Raw genomic sequence first — 21,002 nt, forward strand, 5'->3', positions numbered from 1 at the left:
CATTTTGTTTGCAGTTAGGACTTTCCATCTGTGGTTGCTGTAGGAAGAGGAATAAATGAGGGAAAATTCATGGGAGACCCTGATTGGTTTTACTCTAAGATTTTGGTACCGAAGGAAGAAACCAACTCAAGGAGATCATCTGATCAGATGTTGTTACACTCATTTGCTAACATGCCTCCTTGAATGGAATTAATGAAACCTTTCATTTTAGATCAATGTGCTCTTGGACTAGAGAGTATTATGGGTACCTATTGTATATGCTTAATTAGATTGAAATTGCTTTCACATTTCCTTTACATCCAAAGAAAAATCTACTCTCAGCAGTTCAAAAATGGAATTACAGAAGTCATCTCTCCACTGTGCTGCCAAAGCTAGCAAGAGAAGGGGACAAGAAAAAGCTCTTCAGGCAACTGCCCTGCTCTGGATTTTAGTTTGCTGGCAATTTTAGCAGCCCCAAAGCCAGAACTGCTCTAAGTAGGACTCAGTACAGTGTATCCACAGAGAAAACAGAGTAATTCTCATATTATTATCACAGGAGACTAATGGTATCCATTAAAGCGAATCAGTCAAAGAGTTGGAATGGGACTATGTTGAACTATTCTGAAATTTATTCCCGGTTTCTTTCATATTTCTGTCCTTAAAAAAGGAAAGAAAATCATAACAAAGTTGTTCCAAATTAATGTGCATCATCTTCCTTCCTGAACCTTCCCTCCTCAGAAAAAACACAAAGTGCTCCTTTTCATGTTTTATTTCTTGATGACTTAGTATTCCTCACATTTTCTGTCAAAAACCACTTCTTCCCTAAATAAGTTTTCTTATCACCACAGCCCTCTTTCTGTTGACATAAAGCCTGTAGTATTTTAATATAAAGTAATTGCCTGTCTTGCTACCTCATTCTTTCAGCTCAGCCTAGGGTGTATCTGGCTTTGAACCCTTTTCATGTTCCACCCAAACTCCAGGTTTTCTTGTTCCTGGATGGCCTCGTGCTCTACTGGGGGTAGGTTTTGGGGTGATGTGAGGGACCACCAGCCCACCCCTCTCTGCGCTCTCCTCTCCTTGTAGCATTCCTGTGTGTGTGCCCACCTTGCAGGGAGAGCATGCCTCTCCCTTGGGACCTAGAGAAATAGGTTGTGAACCCTCAAACTGAAGCAAATTTTAGGCGTTAAGTCCCATTAAATTCTTGCTAACAGCTCTCCAATGGTGGGCGGCTCCTGCACTATCTCTGGGGCTGATGTGGGTCAGGAGTTGCTCCTGTGCTGCATTAAGGCGTTCGGTGCCCCATGGCCACTGTTTTATCAGCTTCTCTCCTTCCAAAATCTTCTGTCTGCATTGTGGCAGCTTTGTGCCATTTTCTTTCCCTTTTTTCCTTGCCTGAAGTTATTGGCAGAGCTAGTTAACCACCGAATACAAAAGCCTTGTTCTTGGGGGCCTCGTGGTGTGGCGGCAGCGCAGCGCGGGTCTGCGGGAGGCAGCCTGTGCCATGGGTGGCCTGAGGACAGGCAGAACGTCCTCGTACAGAGATGTAGCTAGTTACTTCCAGCAGCGAAAGCAATTCCTTGTCCTCGGGGGCTGCTGCATCCTTCCCAGCTCTGGCGCCGCACAGATGGCACCTGCTGGGCTGTGCTGTGCTCGGACCATGCCTAGGCCGCGGGCACCGCGGTGAGAGCTGGAGGACAGGAGAGGGAATGTGCGGGCTCCTGTGTGCCTGTGCGGACGGGACACGCTTGAGGCAGCCCAAAAGTGAGAGGGAGAGAGGGGCAGCCCCTCGCTAGGATGTGTTGGGAGAAGGAAAGGAGGCCTCTGTTGTGTGCAAGAGAGGAGCGAGAGCCTGGCGGGGGGAAGTGAGCCCTGCGCCTCAAAGCTTAAACAGACCAGTATTTTCCAAATGTAAAAACACTTAGGAAACTTTTGCTTTCCCTGAATGGGAGGTAGGACTGGACCCAGCCCAGAGCGCAGCGGCGTGGCCGGCTGCTGTGCACGGGCTGCAGCGCGGTGCCGGGGAGGCTCCCCAGGCCGCAGAGCCCGGTGGCCGTGGCCAGGGCTGCGCGTGGCTCAGCCCTGCCGGGCACACAGCCCCGCGCTGCCACGCGGGGTGGTCGCGGGCTGCCCGCAAGCAGCGGTGGCAGCAGCAGCAGCGCTCCCTCCCCGCAGCCCCGGCAGCTTTGGGCATCCCGGTCCTGCCGTGCAGCGCGGGCTGCTGAGCCGTGGGGTGCAGAGAGGCTGCTGCCCTCCAGCCCTGGGGCAGAAAGCGCCCTGGGCTCCTCTTTAGCCTTTCTTGGTTCTCCTGACTCCCCCTTTTCCCCTCTCGCTGCTCCTCAGAGGGCGCCCCGGACACGGGGGCCCTGCGGGAGCGCGGGCTCCATCCACTGCTCGTGGGGTTTGCGCTTCGCCCGGGGGCGGGGGGAAGGCAGAAGGAGCAGAGCAGAAGCAACAGCCTCCAGCCTTTCCCTTCCTCTAATCGTGCTTCACTCCCCCTTGCTCCCTCTCCCTCCCTCTCCCCTTTCCTCTCCCCTTTTCCCCTCCCTCCCTCCCTCTTTCTGATTCCTGCCGCTAGCTCGGAGCCTCATTCAGCAGCCGCTGCCCGTGGAGTGTAACAGGCTGAAGATGCTGCGGCGCCTGCCCGGCCTCCGCTCGTGAATGGGACTCGCCTCCTCTCGCTCCTCCGGAGGCGGCGGGGGAAGCGGCGCGCCCGGCCGCGCTCCAGGTGAGCGGCCGCGGGGCACGGGGGGAGGCAGCGGGCGCCTCGGCTCCGCCGCCCGCTTCCCGGGGCGCAAGGGGGGACCCAGGGCGCTCCGCAAACTTGTCCGCGGCGGAGCCGGGGCTGGAGCGGCGCGCGGGGCCGGGGCGGCGGGCGCCCCGCTCCGGGGCGAGCCCGCGCGCTCCCCGCCGGCTGCAGCGCCGGCAACGGCGCTTTCCCCGAAGGAGAAAGGCAGCGCTGTGGAAAACGTTGCTTTCCTTTTCTTTTCCCTTTTCTTTCTTTTTAATTTTCTTTTTCTTTTTTTTCCCCTCAGCTCTTACTTGGGAGGGGGAGGGGGGCTGCGAGCCTTTGCCCGTCTTAAAATGTTCCTTCAGATAAGCACATATTGAAAGCCCCAAACTGAGAAGCTTTTTGCTTGCGCGGTAGCTCCCAGGCGTGAAATGGATATGCAGAAATTATGAGTGTGTGCAGTGCAGGCGACTTTGCCCGGAATAAAAAAGAGAAAGACGCTGATTTTTATCTTTTTTTTTTTATTATTATTATTATTTTTTAACTTCTCTTTTTGGCTTTCAATCGCTCTGCCATTCACAAGGTAACAAAATGGTATCTGTCTCTAGTATGGGCTAGTCCAAAAATCATTAGGCTCTTGGGTGATGTACACACGAGCACATCCCTGAGGAAGGTACGATAGATCAGGCTGGGAGTCCACATAAATACCAGTAACTTTTAGAATAAAACCGCTTCCCGTGCAGTCCTTCGGGGACACATATTGCAATCTGACATCATCATATAAATGCCTTCACCTTCTGTAGAAGTCCCCCTTTATTGTGTACTCTTTTAAATATTCATTTGGCGAGCAGGGAGCCGGTATATACTAGGAGATCTCCTTTGTAGCAGTGCTACAGAGGACAGTCTCGCTGTGTAACACAGTATTTACCTACCAAGATATCTGTGACAAAGGAACCTCTTCAGTAAATGAGGTCACTAATTCAGAAATTGGCCCTTTATAGGAGGAATGCTCATTTCTTTTTCCTATGCTAGTGGCCAGTAACTCCCTGGGAAAGACTTTCTTCCTGCTGGTTTTGTGGTGGCGATACAAGAGGAATTGCACAGACTATGAATCCTGTAGTGAGGAATTAAATATCTTTGGTTATTTAATAATGAAATTCTTGAATGAAGAAAGCATTAAGAGATTTGGAAGCTGGGAAGCAAACACTGAGGCATGACTGAATGTCTTTCTTTTCTCCCTCTCTCTTCCTCATATGCTTGCTTCAATGTTTCTAAAGTCTGTGTGATTCTCCAGGTAAATACTTTGTTCTCTTCTCTACGCTGGTTAACTTAAATTTGCTTTTAATAATGAAATTCTGCAATAATTAATCTGATGTCTGCCTGAGATCGGTTCTTTCCACTGAGATGTGAAACACAAATCAATGATTGTCTTCAGTCCTTCAGATGATTTTTTTATAGAGAGATACACAGAAGTAGATGGAAGTGGAATTGCAGATGTGTTCTTGTGAGGAACATTGTCATAGCAGAGCATCGTGTTGTTGGGAGAGAGGCAGTGAAGAACAGGGGAGAGATGACAGTAAAAAGTCTGAGCTTCGTACCTTAAGGCACAAGGCATTTTTTTTCTAGAATATTTATCAGGTTACTAGACTCTAGAAAGCAGAAGTTTCTGACTATACTTTTAAAACCTCCGTCGTCCTGGAGGAAAAGAACAAAATAAAGTTACCAGACAAAGAACTACATCTACAGCAAAAAAAATGTGGAATTCTTTAAGAAAATTGCTTCAGAGGCATCTTACTCCTCCTGACTCTCGTGCTTTGGCCCTGCTATAGGAAATTTGTATTTCCAGCCCAGCCTTGCACTAGAGCATCTGGAAATGAGTATGGACAAAATATGCTATTTATAGCCTTCTCTACATCAGCTCCAACTTTGCTAAAATTTTAAGTGTTTTGAGTCCAAAAAAATCGCTCAGAACTAGATTACTTCATTACCACAGAAGCAGCTACAGGAAAGTATGTCAAAAGAAGAGATAACTCATTGCAATTTATCAGCAGCAGTTTCAGAAGGAAGATGTGTATGAAAATGGCCTAGCAGAGAGGCAGAACAAAAAAAAATCAAATATTTCATAGTATAGCAGTATGGAGAAACTATGAAGATTAGAAGAATTTATCTGATAAAATGTTTTAATTATGTAATCTGATTTCCCCATGAATTCATATGCCACTTTGATGATTTTTGACATATTTAATTTAGTGCAAGAAATGTATATCAAGTTCAGAGATCCAGTAGTTTAAGGTACAAGCATTTCTGTATTCTGCATGGGCTGAAGCTGAATGAAACATTTAGGTTAAGAAGCTGTTGAGAGACACAAATATTTTATTTCTGAGTTTCCATGATATTCTCAGCTGCTGTGTTCTAACTCAGGTATCATAAAAGTTTAAAGGAATTTCAGCTCTAAAAGTGGACTCTCTTGGTGAACTCCTTAAAGCCATTTGAATCCATTTTGTGAGCTGGATGTTTGGCCAAGTATCTTTAGTGTGTGAGAAACAGGCTTCTCAGCTGGAATCAATTAATCTGATGCAGTTAAGCAGCATACTTTCCAGACCTTTCTTCTTCTTTTTTTTTTTTTTTTTCTTTTTTTTTTTTTTTGCTTATTTTTAAAAGTGAGTGCATAGTTTTCTGTGCTGCACCCATTTGTTTTAAAACAGCCCTTGAGTTTGCGCTGCCCATTTGTTGCATCCAGGGATTGCTCTGCAGTGTCACTCATGAACTCCTGAGCCTCCCAGGGTGTTTTAGGGGAAAAAGTCCCCTCATGTTGGCAGTTCCATGCCCGACCCGGGATGTCACCAGGCTCAGAAATCACCCATTCATTTAAGGGCGAGACGCACTCATTTGAGGGCACGCAGAATTATTAAACGCATCGTTCTCTTTTCGCCATGCGAGGAAAGCTCTTGAAGCCATTCCATGTTGCGGAGTCCCCGGCCGGTCGCCGGTGCCGCCGTGGGCGGCGTTTCCCGCCGTTGTGGGCAGGAGCGGCGGCCGTTGGGCCCCACGGGCGCGCGGGGCTGCGCGGCGGGCGCTAGGGGGCGCTGCGGGCAGACCCGCGGCGGGGCGGCCTCGTGCGCCGCCCTGTCACCGTCCGCGTCCTCCCGCGCGCTCCGGGCGCTGCCGCCGGCGTCGCGGTGCCACCCGGCGCGCGCCGCCAAGGCGGGGGGACGTCGCCCGGCTCCGGGTGGTCCCTTGGGTGCCGCGCCTCGGGGCTCCGTGTGCCATAGGCAGCATCCGCCCTCGCGGCCGCAGCGCCTTTTGTGTGGGACCGGGTGCTTTGTTAAAGGCAGGGACACTTTTTAAAGGCAGTGTCGTTCTCTGCTAAGCTGCGAGAAGGAATTTAAAGATGATTTAAAGAAAGAGTGATACGGTAAAACAAAAAAAAAATCAAGAATGTTGTCAGTACTTGAGATACTTTATATAGGCATCATGGATGGGAAGAATACATTTGTATTCAGCAAAAGTCTGGTCTCATTTTTAGCTACACAAGTGTAAGTCTGCGGAGCTTGCAACAGGAGAGCTAGGAAGAGCAACTGATCCAGATCATTGCCCAGCATCCTGGAATGTCTTGAGAAATAACGGACACTGTTGCAGCCCATCACTGCAAACCCCAACCAGAAAGGACACACACGATGCCATAGATGTTAACTGGCACAGAAGAGATCTCCTTTCCTCCTGCTCTGTTGTAGGTCTTGCCTAGATGCCACATATGGGCCTTGCTGGGGCAAGAAGGAGGGCTGCCCATGTCACTAGTTTGATCTGCAGACGTAGGAGAAGTCAAAACTACCGCTAACGACGTGCAGAGTTTTATAGTATTGTGTTAGATCCACTTGGGTGGATACACAACCAGACAAGCTAATGTGTCTAACAGAAACTGTTACCTATGACTGTAGTGCCCAAAACATCCGTGATAGTTGTGCCATTTTCTGTCCATCACCTATCGCAGGGTATTAATTGAGAATTGCTTTATAGTAACAACTTGTGATGCAAGAGTTGGTAGCTACTATGCTGGAAAATAAGCCCTGCTTTGCTGAGGAGCGCTGAGTTGTGAAGAGCAGCCGGAGACCCGTTAACTGCTTGTCCTCCGTGCTGCGAGGCAGAGCCTGTAGCTTACGCTGCTGCATGTGCTCAAGGTGGGTGGAAGAGCTAGAGCTGCCAGTGGTGTTCAAGGGCCTCCAGAGAACATCACGGCACAGCTGGAACAGCAGCGGAGAGCTCAGAGATACGTGGAGCAGCAGTGCCCTTGGGGAAGGAGACCTTGTCCTACTGCTGCCTGACGAGGGCGGGAGGCCCCTTTCCATCCCTGCTTGGGCCACGCGGTGGCCTTGAGACATCCCAGTCCCACTGAGCTCTGCTGGCTTCACAAGCCATAATTTAGCTCTTCAATTTTAAAGTGCTGGCTCAAGCAAATTCTAAGGGGTTTTTGTGTTTTGTTTTTTTTTTTTTTCTCCAAAGTTTGGCAGTGAGTAAGAGCCTTCTCCCTTCTGAATCAGCCAGAGTTCATCAGAATTCTTAATTGCAGTGCAATGGCAGGCTGAGTTGAAGTAGTAGAAATCAATGTAAATGGATTAAAAGAAAAAGGACCAAGTAACCGAGTGTAAAGGAGAAGCCAGGATCTTCCAGAGTGATTGCTGAATCATGCTGCAATAATTTTTCAGATATAATTCATTGTTATAATGATGATTTAATAGTTCATCAACAAATAGACAATAGTCATGTTATGAACAAGCTAACATAAAATGGAGTTGTAGATCATGAAGCATTATAAGGCAAACAAAATTGAACAGAACTTCGATATGTGAATTTGGAGGTGTGGGGAAATACCTTTCTGGGAAGAAATTGTACATAAACTTGAATTGTATAGATAAGGTCTCACACCGTTTCACTGAGGTGAGCCACTGAACTCCTAATGAGGTGATGGTGACACAGGCCCATCTGTCATCCATGTGGGTGAAGACTAGAGTGATGAGCAGAAAGAATTAAATTCAGTAATTCTTTAAAACACATTCCACAGAATATGATTTTTTTTCAGTACTTCTAGGGCAAGTTTTCTTATCCTGCCCTAACGACACATGTCTGTCCTACGCAACAGCTTGGATACAGCCTGGCTATGATGCCAGTGCGCAGGTTTTTTTTTCCTTCTTCCTTCCTCCCACCCTAGCAAATGTGATAGAAATGAGTGCATTGTGTATCTTACTACAGCCACCGTTCCTTTTTGCATGAGCTCCTAATCATACAGAGTCAAAGCCAACTGTGTAGGCTAAAATGTTCTTTGACTTAACATGAACACTACTCAAGATTTGTTACTTCTGCTCTGCATTTCAGTAGTCTTCATTTTATACAGTGTTATCATCAGATACTCTATGCGAAAGTATTTTATTTAAGGTTAAGCTGATGTCATAGAAACTCTGGTTCAGCATAATTTTTATCCCAGAGAGGCTGCTGATATATATTTTTAAATAAAATAAAACTTCAGAAACATATTAATTGGTCTCAGTGGTTAGGTTAAATAGTTAAATACATGCATACATATCATTCTGCCACGGATAAGTCATTAGTTCACTATAAACCAGAAATGATAGCTCTATTTGAATCAGGAGACTAAACCCTATTTCCATTAATGCTAACTGTTTTATTAATACATGCACATGTCGGCATTAAGTCATAAATTTAAATAGTCTGTCCCTTCTTGATTTAAAGTAATTATCTCAGAGATCTTGGCTGCTGAATGAATAACCGTGCTACTCCTTTTATCTTTTATCAACTAACTTTTTTTTTTAATGTGAGCATTGTAAGGCAAACAAACGAGAGTTTGTGTGAAGTTAGCTGACATCTGATACCAGAATTTTAGAACCCAAAATATGTATATTTTTATTATCAAAACAAAATACCTGTAGCTATACCACTCATTGCATAAGGGCTTGCTAACCTTTTTTAGAGATATCTAGTCACATACCTTTACATATGTGCCTATAAACTGTGTGTATTTTATATGTATGTGTGTATAATTTCATTTATATATTTAGAATTTATTTGTATGTGTTACTAGAAAATTTTCCTCGTGGAAACAGTCAAAAATCACAACCTTTAATTATGAGTTCATTTTAGATCACCATTCAAAATGGCTTTGTAATGCATTATTGAACTACAGGGTAATATGGACAGAAATGATCATAAGCTTTTTCTGAGGAATGATCAATATTAAGTGTAAATGGTTGAATGCTGTCAAATTTATTCAATGCATACAGAACAGTTTATCGAAAGCTTCTAGTTTATCACTATTTATCTCTAAGCATCATGAAACTGATATAACTTAAGTAATTCAAACTTCTATCCAATGCATACAGCGAACATTTTTTAAGAAAAAAAAAAAACATTATTTTCCAGTATATTTACCTGCATGAAATATATTCCATATTTCAAACTAGTGAAAGTTACCATTCATTTGCAGTTTCAAAGCCAGTTTCTTCCAGACATAAGGGGTTCCAGGAATTTTGGAAAGCAATTGAATAATGATTTTATTTGGGTTCTGGATTTAAATAGGAAACTTTGTCCATTGCTGATTGTTGCTTCTTTATTTGTTCCTGTTCCAGCTATAGCTGGTGTGTCTCGGAGAATAAGGCTGATTAGTATGCATTTCAGTTCTTTTAGCAGGGTTGCAATTTACATAGCATTTATTTTCTATAGTAAGAAAAACATAGCAGGCATTGGCATTTACATACAAACAATTTAGCATTTACATACAAAAGGGCTGATTAGATAGTAAGGCAAGTAATTGGAGGTCAGACTTAGGATGGGCATTATGGTTCCTTTCTTTAAAAAATGTGGATTGTGCAATATTTAAAAAAATAGGTTCACAAGCTATGAGTATGTAGCTGTTTCATGTACTGAATGTAATGCCTAGAACAACTCTTAGTGTATTGTTTTCTAAACTGAAATCTTTGCTTGTTTTCTCTCCTCTTTTCCTTTTTCTTAGTTTTTTTCACATGTCGAAGCATAATTTCCAAATATATGACCCTGAGTAGAGTCACTCAGCCTCTGTTCAGCCCTTCAGCGTTGCTACATGATAGTTCTTGATTTCTTAAGTTCCTCTTCGAGTTCACTGAGCTTGTTTACATTTAGATGATATTTCTTGTGCCTCAATTGACCAGGTGCTTCTGTAGCATGAAGTGTTGTATTTGGTGAGCTTCTTCCCTTCAAAATTTCACGTTTTCCCATACCAGCCTTGTAGTGTACTCCCATTGCCCCCATTTTGTCAGCTACACCAGAGCCCATTTTTCCAGTGTTCGTTCTTTCTGTTTTTCTCCTTTATGCAACCACTTTCAGTCATCCTCAGATGTGGGGACACCCTGCTCCGATTGCGCTGGGTCAGGCTGAGGCAAAACTTGCTTTGTTCAAGTTTGTCCTTCAGCTATTAAAAACTAAGCAAGAACTTCCCAATTCTAGACTGTGTTTTGATAAAAATCTTCATAATCCATCTCAAGTACAGGGCTTTGGACTCCAATTAATCTGTAGGCAGGTGGGCAATTTTTACAGTTAGTAAAGTCCAGTTACCATCCTCACACACTACTCAGTTTGTTGGAACTATTGGCAGAAATTTATCTTTCTTTGAATTTAGAGGTATGGCAAACTACTGGGAACGGTTAGATACAATAAAAAGCAATTCTCTGTATATTCAAGTGACTTTCCACATATTTAATTCATAACCAACAAAGTTCCACATTTCAGTAAGATGGTCTTGGTGTGAGCTGAGAAATACTCAAGCAATCTCATAAGAAGAGAAATGGAAACCAGCCTTACTGCTGCAGTAGAACAAGTCTATACAATATGCAGATGTCATATACAATTAGGACACGATGAGCTTCAATGAACAAGGAAACACAAGGATTTACTTCATGCTACATGGCGTGTTGCAGCTCTACAATGTCACAAATTAGTAAGTGACTGCTGACCTAGTTTTCAGAAGTACATTTAAGCAAAAGTAAAATTATAAAAGCCTACTATTTTGAATGGCATTGAGTTGACATTGAATACTATCTGACTGTGGCATTAAGAGTCTGTTTATATATTTAGCAAGCTATGGAAGAGTCTACTTTAGGTAATACACCTTCAGGTTTTCTTTCATTGTTGTTAGTAGAATTTTTTAAAAATGACTTTATGAGCAGACAAGAGGGGTGCAAGCAATTTAGCTGGTGTTACTTACTTGGCTAGGTAAAATTCCTGGTCACTCAGGTATGAAGCAGAAGTAGTATTGGAGTCCATGAGGTTATTCAGTTGACATGGGTATTAATGAGTGGTGAGCGTGGTGCAGAAATTGAAGCTAGTCTTTATTTTTAACTCATGTTTTTAAACAGAACTTATAGGGAGATGTTTCATGGCTAAGTCAGTTCTTAATCCTACTGATATTAGGAATGCCACCTATACCCCATTGTATGTGAGAAATTGCTCTAATATAGGTTTAATTATCCAATCAAATTGAACAAGAAATGAGTTTGGCTGAAATAATCAAGTCTATAGAGAAAGTGCCAGCTCTGATACTTCCCAAGATTTGACAGTTGCTTGTTGTCGTGACCTTGGTTTCTTTATGTGTAGCTAGAGGTCGGGGAGGATGGGAGCAGTAATTACTCTGTTCAGAAGATTGTGTGGGCCATCCTCTGCAGCAGACTTGAACCAGATTGTCTCCATCTATCAGATTACTGACTAACCGGCTACAAAGCTGGAAATTCTGCCCCCCTAGCCATGAAATCCTGTTTCTGAATATCACCATGTACGGTCTGTGGAACAATTAGCTTTTATGATTTTCACATGGAAAAGTGAATGATCAGCAAATTATTTTTTGAAAGCTGTACATACTGTGAGATATACCTAAAATAGACTTTTCATTTTAATGCCTTTTTTTTTTTTTTTTTTTACAAAAAGGAATATAGCAGACCGTTGCTACTGTGAAAATTATTAAGTAAACAAAATTAATAATGGCTTTGAGAAACTTTTCCCCTAGTGTTAAACCATTTTGCATACTGGAGGAGAGAGAAGAATGTTTTTGTTCTAGAGCTGTACCCCATCTGGAAATTAAATCCATTTTTACTAGAAATGAAATCATTCAAAAAAAAAAATGCCCAAAAACTTATGTTTTAACTGTTTCCATGTTCTTAAAAGTAGACTGTGTTTAACCTATAAATACCTCAGGCAGTTTATTAGTCAAGCTAATGAATGCTAATTGTTCTTTGAACTGCAGATCAGCAGCTCTCCTCTCAAGCTTTTCTGTAATGATACAAGCAGTATTTTGTGTCGTTCAGATAGGACAGTTTTCCATTTCATGTTATTTATATATGCAGCTCCTGTAATTCAGTGCCTATGCAATTTTCTGTTTATTCCTTTATTGAGTTCCTTTCTCGTTCTTACAGGCTGTGTATGTTTCTCCTTTGGCTTTCATGAAAGGTCCCAAGCTTTATTTTCTAAAAAACTACAAACCTATCCATTTTTTGTTAATGACATAGGAAGTGTTTTAAATGCAAAGACAAGAATTTCTATCTATATACTTCATGCCCCCAAATAATTTCTCTGTTATCTTTAGTAAGCCAGGCATATTCATTATGCCTCCTAAAGCCTCTATCCTTATGAAATGTCAGTTTGAATGACAAGAATCCTTTCCACAGCTGTGCCTTGCAGGACAGACACCTTTCTGCCCTGAATGATACCAGAAGTCAGTCCTACTTCAAAACTCCATTTTCTCAGTGGTCTCAGGGCCCTCTGTAATCCATGGAACTATTGCTGACTTTAAGGGTTTGTATCATATGGGGCTATGATGTTGAAGCTGCATAGGGAACTGAGTAAAAGATCCCTATCTGTTAATTGTGCCTTCTCGTTATGCACTTTCAGCAATCTCCCTGTATTCTGGGAAAAAATCCTGGAATGAAACAAGAGGAGCATTATTCCTCATTTCTGGAGAGGATGCCTTTCTATCCCAGTACTCACCTTCAAAATTACAAATCAACTGAGAGAAAAGCATCTGGTCTGACTTCTGTTCAGGCAGCAGGTAGAATAATGGAAAAGGTGACTTGGTCTAGGTGCTTTACTAATGGAAAGGGAAGATTTAAAAACTTAAGTCTTTGGGTTTAAGTCTCCTTTGTGGAAAGGATTTGGAAAGCATGGAACATTTGATGAAGCATCTGGTATTGCAAAGGCAAAACCCCTTGCTTGTCATAAGACATGAAAGCAGGTCCTGGTGGTAGACTGGGTCTATCAGGTCTAAAGATTAAGTCTGTAGACCAAGTATGAAGAACAGCTTTTAAAGCCTAATATTAAGATAAATGAATTAAAATGAAAAATAATTTCAGCTTGTTGGGAAACCCTTCAGTAGTATGCATCCCATTACATCTTTGATATAAAGATCCTATTGGACCTGCTGTATTTGGTTTATTGCAGCAGCATCCCCCAGAGATACCACGCTGTTCATTTTGAAATGCCAGAACATTTGTAAAAAAACCTGCTACTCGTGCAAAAGGGTTAAAAAACATATGGGCTAGTTATCCGTCTTGAGCTTCAAACAGCCACATTCTACATCAAAAAGGGACTGCAGCAACTCCTTGATCAAAGCTCAGGTAATTTAATTATTTGCCTTCATGAATTAAGGGGTCCTTGAACAAGCTCAGGATATCTGGATATTAGAATATGGGAAATTTATTGTTTCACTCCTAATATGCCAACATCAAAGAGAGCTTTTTCCTATAAACAAAGCATTCTGAAGCCAACAAAATCAAGCAAGGGCTAGTGTGGACAGATTCCGTTTTCTAGGATCACTGTGAGCTGGAAATTAAGCCGATTCCTGTGGGGTGAGATATTTACTGTTTATTTAATATAACAGAATATCTGAATCTTGCAAAGTGAAATGCTTAGCTCGTATTTCTCTAAGCTCACTTAGTTGACATTGTTTTTCCTGTTTCTTAATTTTGCATATTTTTTTCCATGTTTTGTTTTGTATAACTCTCTGTATCAAGCTGTAAGGTGTTTGTTGACCACATCATGCTTAGAAATTCTAATTAGCATTGCCTAATGTTAACCGTCCACCATATGAGATGACAGGTGTGGTAGCACCCCAATCAAAAAGCAGAAGGAATTTGAGGTGGCAAAAATTCATCTGCAAGGACATTGCTTAATCCCAAGCTCTCTCTGTGCTTCTGGGTATTGATGGCAGTCATGCTGGTTCAGGACTGAATGGTAATAAGGCGGAAATTGGTTGGCATTTTCAAAGCCCTAAACATGGCAGTGATTTATTTTTGCCCTTTCTTCTCTTGCTCAGTTGGACTTCCTCTCATTGTTTGGACCTGAACCCAATTTTTTATCATGTTCATAGTGAATTGAATGGACAAATTCATCCTGGTATTTCATATAGTGTTAGTCTTAGTGAGCGTTGTACGTTTATCTGCTGTATCATCTCTGTGTACAAGCGTTCTTATTGCACGTGTCGTCCTGATTTTGTATGGGTATAATGCTGACCTAGAATGATCCTATGCAGCAAACTGACATTGAAGCCAGTGAGATCGCTTTGTGCAGAGTATTCCCTTATATCTTAGCAGGGAAGAGAAATAACGTAGTGGGAGATATGTCAAAGAGGCAAGAAGTGAATGCAGTCGCTACATGAGGTGGGAAATGCTTCTGAGACTCATGTCAAAGTTATATAAATAGAAAGAAAACAAAATGGGTTGGCTCTTCTCACCGTCTCATATTAACCAGAGTAATGCCATAGATTTCTAATACTGCAAGTCCTTAAGAAAATGCATATTTGCCATTAAAAAAAAAAAAAAACAAAAGCTCTACCAGCTACGTGCGCTGTAGTTCCCTTACATTTGGATTGTAGAACTCAACGACACTTAGTGAAGACCCTCCAAATACCAGCCAGAATTCCCAAGGAACTCTGGTAACTGGAAAAGTGAATGTGTGAAGTTTATGCAACCAGTGAGTCTGATTTTCTTAGCTTACTCATTCTGAACAGCAAACTTTTTTTTTTTTAAGCTTGGAAGGGCTTGCTTTTTTTTTTTTTTTTTTCCCAGCTAACTAAAGAAGTTTAAGTTATTGCTATGTAATAGTCTGATTCCGTATTTTCCAAGAGATCAGTCAGCATAAAGGTGGTTATTCAGGTCAAAGTGAAGTCACTTGGTTAGTATCACACCAGATCTACACCCCTTTCTTTAATGTCTCTTATGGTTTTACTGTGAGGTCGGTAACATTCAGGTATATCGGAGTGTGTGTATGATGATATAGAATCCTTATGTTTTGCTATATCAACGGTGCGGTGGTGTGAGTGGTTACATCTATTTGTGAATGATGTAGTGACAGTGCACATGCCTGTACCATTACCAGAGGAGGAGGAATTGATTAGCAATAACACACTTCATTAACACTGCACTTTCTCAATCATTGTAATTGTGCTTCTTCCCCTAAAACATCAAGTGGAACAGGTTTCATTTCAACCAAATCAATCTAATGTGTTAAAATTTACATAATTTCCTCTCATTGCATTTATAGAGCAGCAGGAATTTTAATTTGCATTGTCTGTATAGTCTATAATCAAAGTGTTAAGAGCACAAGGTTTATTCATTATGTATGGCATGTGGTGACAAATTTACATAATAGGCTGCATCTTGCTGAAATAGTCCTTCTTTCCTCACCCCCACCTTTGTAATTTTGGTTATAACTTATTTTCTATAAACCTGTTAATTCAATTACAGGATATCATTGAGTTCCATAGGATATTTACTAGGCAGAAGTAATCTTTATAAAAATAAATATGTAAATAAAATGTCAAAGAGATGAAGAGTACTAAGGGAAAGCATTGAAATTGGCCTGCATAGAGAAAGCACATATGACCACTGTTATCTGTGCTCTTACTGTACATTGAAGTTAAACATTCACATATGAAAGGAAAGATACTTTTTGGTTTATATGGTGGGGATTGCTGTATTGCGCCTATTGTGTGTAAGTTTTCAAAACTAAGCTAGGGAGTAAAGAGCAGTTAAGAAGTTATGAAGCCATAAGTAAAATTCTCTATCGCTGATTGCTGCGTGCTAAGGCCTGCCCTTACCTCATGAAGATAAATGTGCTTAACAAGATGTTTTCTGATGGAAGATTACGGTATTTTAGTAAATAGAAGAAAAATAGAGGGTTGTATGAACACGTGTGATAGCTGAAAGCGCTATATACGAAAGCAACGTAACACGTCCAGTGTTTTAGATACGAGTCCTCTAAGAAGTTTCTCAAAATCATCCACAGCATGAGATTTTTCATTTATTTCTTTGAACTAACTGAAATGTATATAAATGGCAGCATCCCCTCTTACACCTTGATTAATGATATTGAAGACTAAAGCATAGTAAAAAAAACAGTTATATTCAATCATACTATCTTACAGAGCAGCAGTGTATATAAATATATGCTGTACATTATAGAGAAATTCAAGTTGTACAAGATTGATCTTCTTTGGATCAAATAATAGATCTGTAGGACCTCTTAACAGAAATGCAGAATATATTTAGATGTAGACTTCCATGCTCTTAGTAAGAGGCTATATGGTCCTTCATGGAAACATTCATAAGAATAATTTCATTAAAACATAATTAAATTCTTAATCTGATGTTAAGAATTTAAGACTGGTGCAGGGTATTGCCTTTGAAATAATTTTAGTCTATGGTAAGCCAAGAAAAGGTGCGTGGGTGCATTTCATGCATGATGACTTGTATTTTCAAATTACGTAAGTTGAGAAACAGACACAAATCTGACGTTTGTGAATATTTCAATCTCTACAATGAAAGTAGAACGAAACATTGTTTTATATAGTAACTCTTAACATCCAACATGTGCCAAAATACTATCCAGAGTGGTATGGCAGTGAAGATGGAACAGCTCCATAGATAAAAATGAAAGAGACTGAACACTATAAATAGGTTCATATTCAGATATGCCAATAAAGAAGTTATAACATGAGTACACAGTGCAGTCAGATAGTGCTCAGAGCAATGCAAGAGACAAACGTAGAGCCAGATAATCTTTGAGGGAGGGGGAAAAGTCCTCATTTTGCAGTTGAACTCTTTCATAAAGTGGCCTATTAAACTGTTTATTAAACTGTAACACTGCTCACTTTTTCTTCCTCAGCTTTTCACAGAAATATATCTATGTACTGCATAATCCTTGAAAATGCTATCTCCTGCTGTTGAGCTCCTTTGACACTGACTTGTTTGCCTTACTTCCATCTTTGACTTTCTTGCCTATTTTTCTGTCATTTCTATACATCCATGGCATTTTCTATTTAAATTTCTGCAAGGAGTTATCAAGAAAGGAAGTTTTACAGTTAGAGGCTTGTAACAAGTGCAAATAATCTAAGAGCTCTTGTCTGATTGTCCAGTTGTGGTCACATAACAATATATTTGCTCAGTGGGCCAATTCTGGTTATATGTGCTGCAGAGTAGGGGGATAGGTGATATGCAACACTATGAGAAAAAGATCCAGCCGTCAAAGCCAAAAAATGCAACAGTCAAAGAAATGTATCTTATTAATCAGTTCTGCTGATGCAGTTCAGCAGTGCCCCTGCTGCTGAAGGTGCTTTTGTTTATTTCCCATTTCGTTCAATTTGATGTACAGCGTCTGCTGTCCGTGGCTTCAGCGGCTGTCATGTAGATCAGGCTTTAGCTGCAGTCTGGGTTTGTGACATGTTTTATGAATAAGAGAAATGTGTTCTACAGCTTGGAATGAAAGATGAAAGAGAAGCCAGGTAAAGTTAAAATGTGTTCAAAGTGTTGCATGTTGTCTCTTCAGTTGGGTACAGAACTTGGCCAGGCAGTAAAATACAGTAAAATGTACATTCATTTTTCTTGAAAAGACTGTGACGCTGCAAATAAACAAGAACATTTCTTTCTGGTAATAAAAATATAATTTCACTCTTGACTAGATATCATTGTTTGAAAACGCTGTGGCTCCTCTAATTAGAGAAATGCCTAAGATTGCTGTGATTGGAAAAACAGTAGAAGGCAGCTTTGGTTTCTCACCTCTTGGTAGATAGCTTGACATCCAGGCAGGGAACAAGGGAATTCTTCACCTTACTCTGCAACACTGCTGTGTGGACAAGACTGCAGATGGACCAGGTCATGTTCCCTGGGATTGTTTTTTGAGTTGTTCTTTCCTTCTTCTGCAATAAGCCGTATGAGCATTATGGTATGGAAAGGTAAGATAAACATCTTACTCTTCCAGGACTTACACTAATGGTGAAACCTTCTGATTTCCTGATCCTCCTCCTTGTAGCATGTCCATAGTTATGGATTTGGGTCTTTTACTGCATGTTGAATTTACTTGCAGCATGTACTGAAACCTCTATGCTACATTGCATAATCCTGGTTGTGTTTTTGAGTGCATGCACCTTTCTAAAGGCAGGCTTGGCTTGTCCGCTCAGGGGACAGGAATCGGTGACCAAGAAGGTCTGTTTGTGCGTTCCTCCCTTCAGCAGAATAGCAGCGCTTTGCATAGAGGCAGTGCCTTTGCTTATGTGCTTGATAACAGAGACAGGACAGCAGAAAAACTGTATTACAAGCTCTAATATTTGCAGGGTGCTTTACTGATTAGTGGTTTAAAAATCAATTAAAAGGTAAACATTGACAATTTTCAAAGGAAATAAATCAACTGCAAATAGACAAAGTATCCTACTGAATCATTGATTCTTTCTTTATCATATTCTGTCTCCATTTCAGGGAGAAATTTCAGTATTTAATGGGTTTTTGGAAACATTGTTGTAAATCAGGAAAAGATCAGCAATATGACGTTGCCAACTCCAGAGGAGAAACAAAATGTCGTGTAACTGCAATAAGTGCTACAACTCTTTGTGAGGCAATTTATTTTTTTCTGGTATGACTGGATTTTATAAATATCCTCCCGCGTTCAGGTACGTTCCCCTCTCCCCGTGCCTGGGTGCAGGCTGACGGGCTGTCCTCCACGCTCAGATGATGAGCAGCCAGCAGCAGTTAATGACAGCACTGGAATTTTTGGCACCTTTTTTACACTGCGCTGCCTCTGAGCTCGCGGGATAATTATCACTCAGCTTTGCTTTATGTCACTGAGCGCAGGACATGCATCAGTGCTCTTTCGAGAAATTTCCAAAGGATTTATCGGTGAGGCTCTGATTTCTAAGTGTCTGTGTGGGGAGGAAGGGAGCCTTGACTCCTAATGTGACTAATGCAGTGACTTTACCGACATGTATTTCTTGGTTTCTCTTTTCGTAAAGTGTTATTAATGAATTTTAGGAAGAGAATAGCATTGTAATAGTAATAAACGTATGTTATCCTGCAAATAAAATATCCTTTAATTCCTGTTATGTTATAGAAGACAGGGAGAAGGTGGATTCTTGTTTGGAACTTGTCACCCACATATCATTTGACCTTACATCTTTCACTTCTTGGACCCTTCCCTTGATCTGTGTCTATAATTGCCTGTTTTTAAATACGCTAATATCTTGGCTTTCCTTTCCATGTTCTTGATCTCCTTGAAATCAGTGGGAATTTAACTGTTGAAGTGTAATGGGACAAGTCTAAGTGTTTGTCGAGTGCCACATGTAGTGGATCCCCAAATTCAGTTCTGATGTCCAGCACACTTGTCACAGATAATGCGGGTTTTTCCCTCTCCATTTTTTTCCTGATATTGCAATTACTTCAAGAATAATTAGGTAAGCTTTGGGAGGTTTCAGTGATCTGCAGAATGCTAAACAGATAGATCATGTGCACCATAACATCCTCACAAGTTGACAGGATTGGAGTCTTTTGAAGAGAACACAAATTGCTGCAAGAAAGCTAAGTGAAGAGGATTTGAGTTACTTAAGCTGCAGTCCTCGTGTGGCATTGACCCTAAGTAGCTGTCATAGGAGTTTCTTCTGTTGAATCGTCAAGATAAAGTTCCTAAAGTCCTTCCAGCTCATTCAACTGTTCAAGCTTTAATTACCTAAACCTGGACTGAACCCACTAAATCTGTCTTTTTTTTTCTGAACCATGGTCATGTAGCCTACCTCCTAATAACATAGTGTTGGTAGTTATCACTTTTAAAGTTAATTGTGAAGAAACACAGCAGGCATGAAGCCCTACTAGCCAGCAAATACCAATGATGTTCTTGAAAGATTTGAGGCAAATAGAGACTGGAATTTCAGTATGTTGCAATTATCTTTTTAAGATTTATTTGCCATTTTTCAGCTGAGAAAAGAGGATCTCTCTCTCTCTTTTTTTTCCTTATATAAAATGAATCTCCATTTATCTCATGCTTTTTTGAATTAGAGAGGAATATGTTATGTTCAGTAAGAACATATTATTTTATATATTATAATATGATACATTTACAGTATGTTAAATCAAAAAGAATTCCCTGCATTTATTCTTTTTCCCCAAAATCTTTGTCCATGAATTTAAGTATTACTCATTCTGTTCCAGTAATGTTTTTCCTTAGATTTAAAATGGAAGAAATATAAATATTTTACTCCTGCAGTATATTGTTCCTCAGGGAGGTGATAAGGTTACCTTAAAATGAAACAAATTCAGATAAATCTGGCTAAAATCGTTTCCCAAAGAACTGCTATGGTTTTCAAAACAAAGAACATTAAATCAGCACAGTCTATTCATCTCTTCTAAGTATGTTCTCTAGATACCCTTGTATAGAATTTCAATAGATTTTTCTTAGTCTTCAAAAGTTGTTATTATCTCTAGCTATTTTCTGAAAAATATTACCAGGCATTTATTTCACTGATAGACCAAATAGTTGTAATTCTTTATGCAGAAAAGGGCATTTTCTCCCTTGAAGGTGTTGTTTTCCAGATGCTAAAATAGGCAACATCATAAGGCAACAGACTTGCTGTGATTTTTAGATTACTTCTTTCCTGGAAAAAAAAAGTCAAATTTTTAATTCAAAGGAAAATAATTCTATCCATCAATATGCTTAGGAACTTACTTATGATGGGTTGCATTTTCAAATTAATTATTAAATCCTTCCTTTCATAAGATGGAATAGTGAATTTAGGAATTGCTAGCTCCTATAGTGATGTCAGTGGGACTCAAGCGAAATCAGTTTTCCAAGCTTGTTTATTTGTCTGTCTTTGATTCTGTATAGGATGGCATGTGTTTACAGGCTTCTCTCCTGATGTCTTTGGGGAAGGACAATATTGTCTAAATTTTGCAGCTGGAACATGGTTTCATAAATACAGCTATGTATATATTATATATATATGAACTTT

The 21,002-nt window shown here is 40.9% G+C and overlaps 1 protein-coding gene across 1 annotated transcript in view; it reads left to right on the forward strand.

Moving 5' to 3' along the window:
• Positions 1-2,577: 2,577 nt before the first annotated feature.
• CDH11 (cadherin 11) overlaps positions 2,578-21,002 on the forward strand; it is a 70,002-nt gene continuing 51,577 nt past the window's right edge. Inside the window, exon 1 of the mRNA XM_026036509.1 lies at positions 2,578-2,704. The gene's annotated coding sequence lies outside the window, so the exon portion shown is untranslated. The remainder of the gene's footprint in view (positions 2,705-21,002) is intronic.

This window comes from Nothoprocta perdicaria, unplaced genomic scaffold, assembly GCF_003342845.1.
Source record: "Nothoprocta perdicaria isolate Ctin4 unplaced genomic scaffold, notPer1 scaffold_18, whole genome shotgun sequence".
In the NCBI taxonomy this organism is placed as follows: Eukaryota; Metazoa; Chordata; class Aves; order Tinamiformes; family Tinamidae; genus Nothoprocta; species Nothoprocta perdicaria.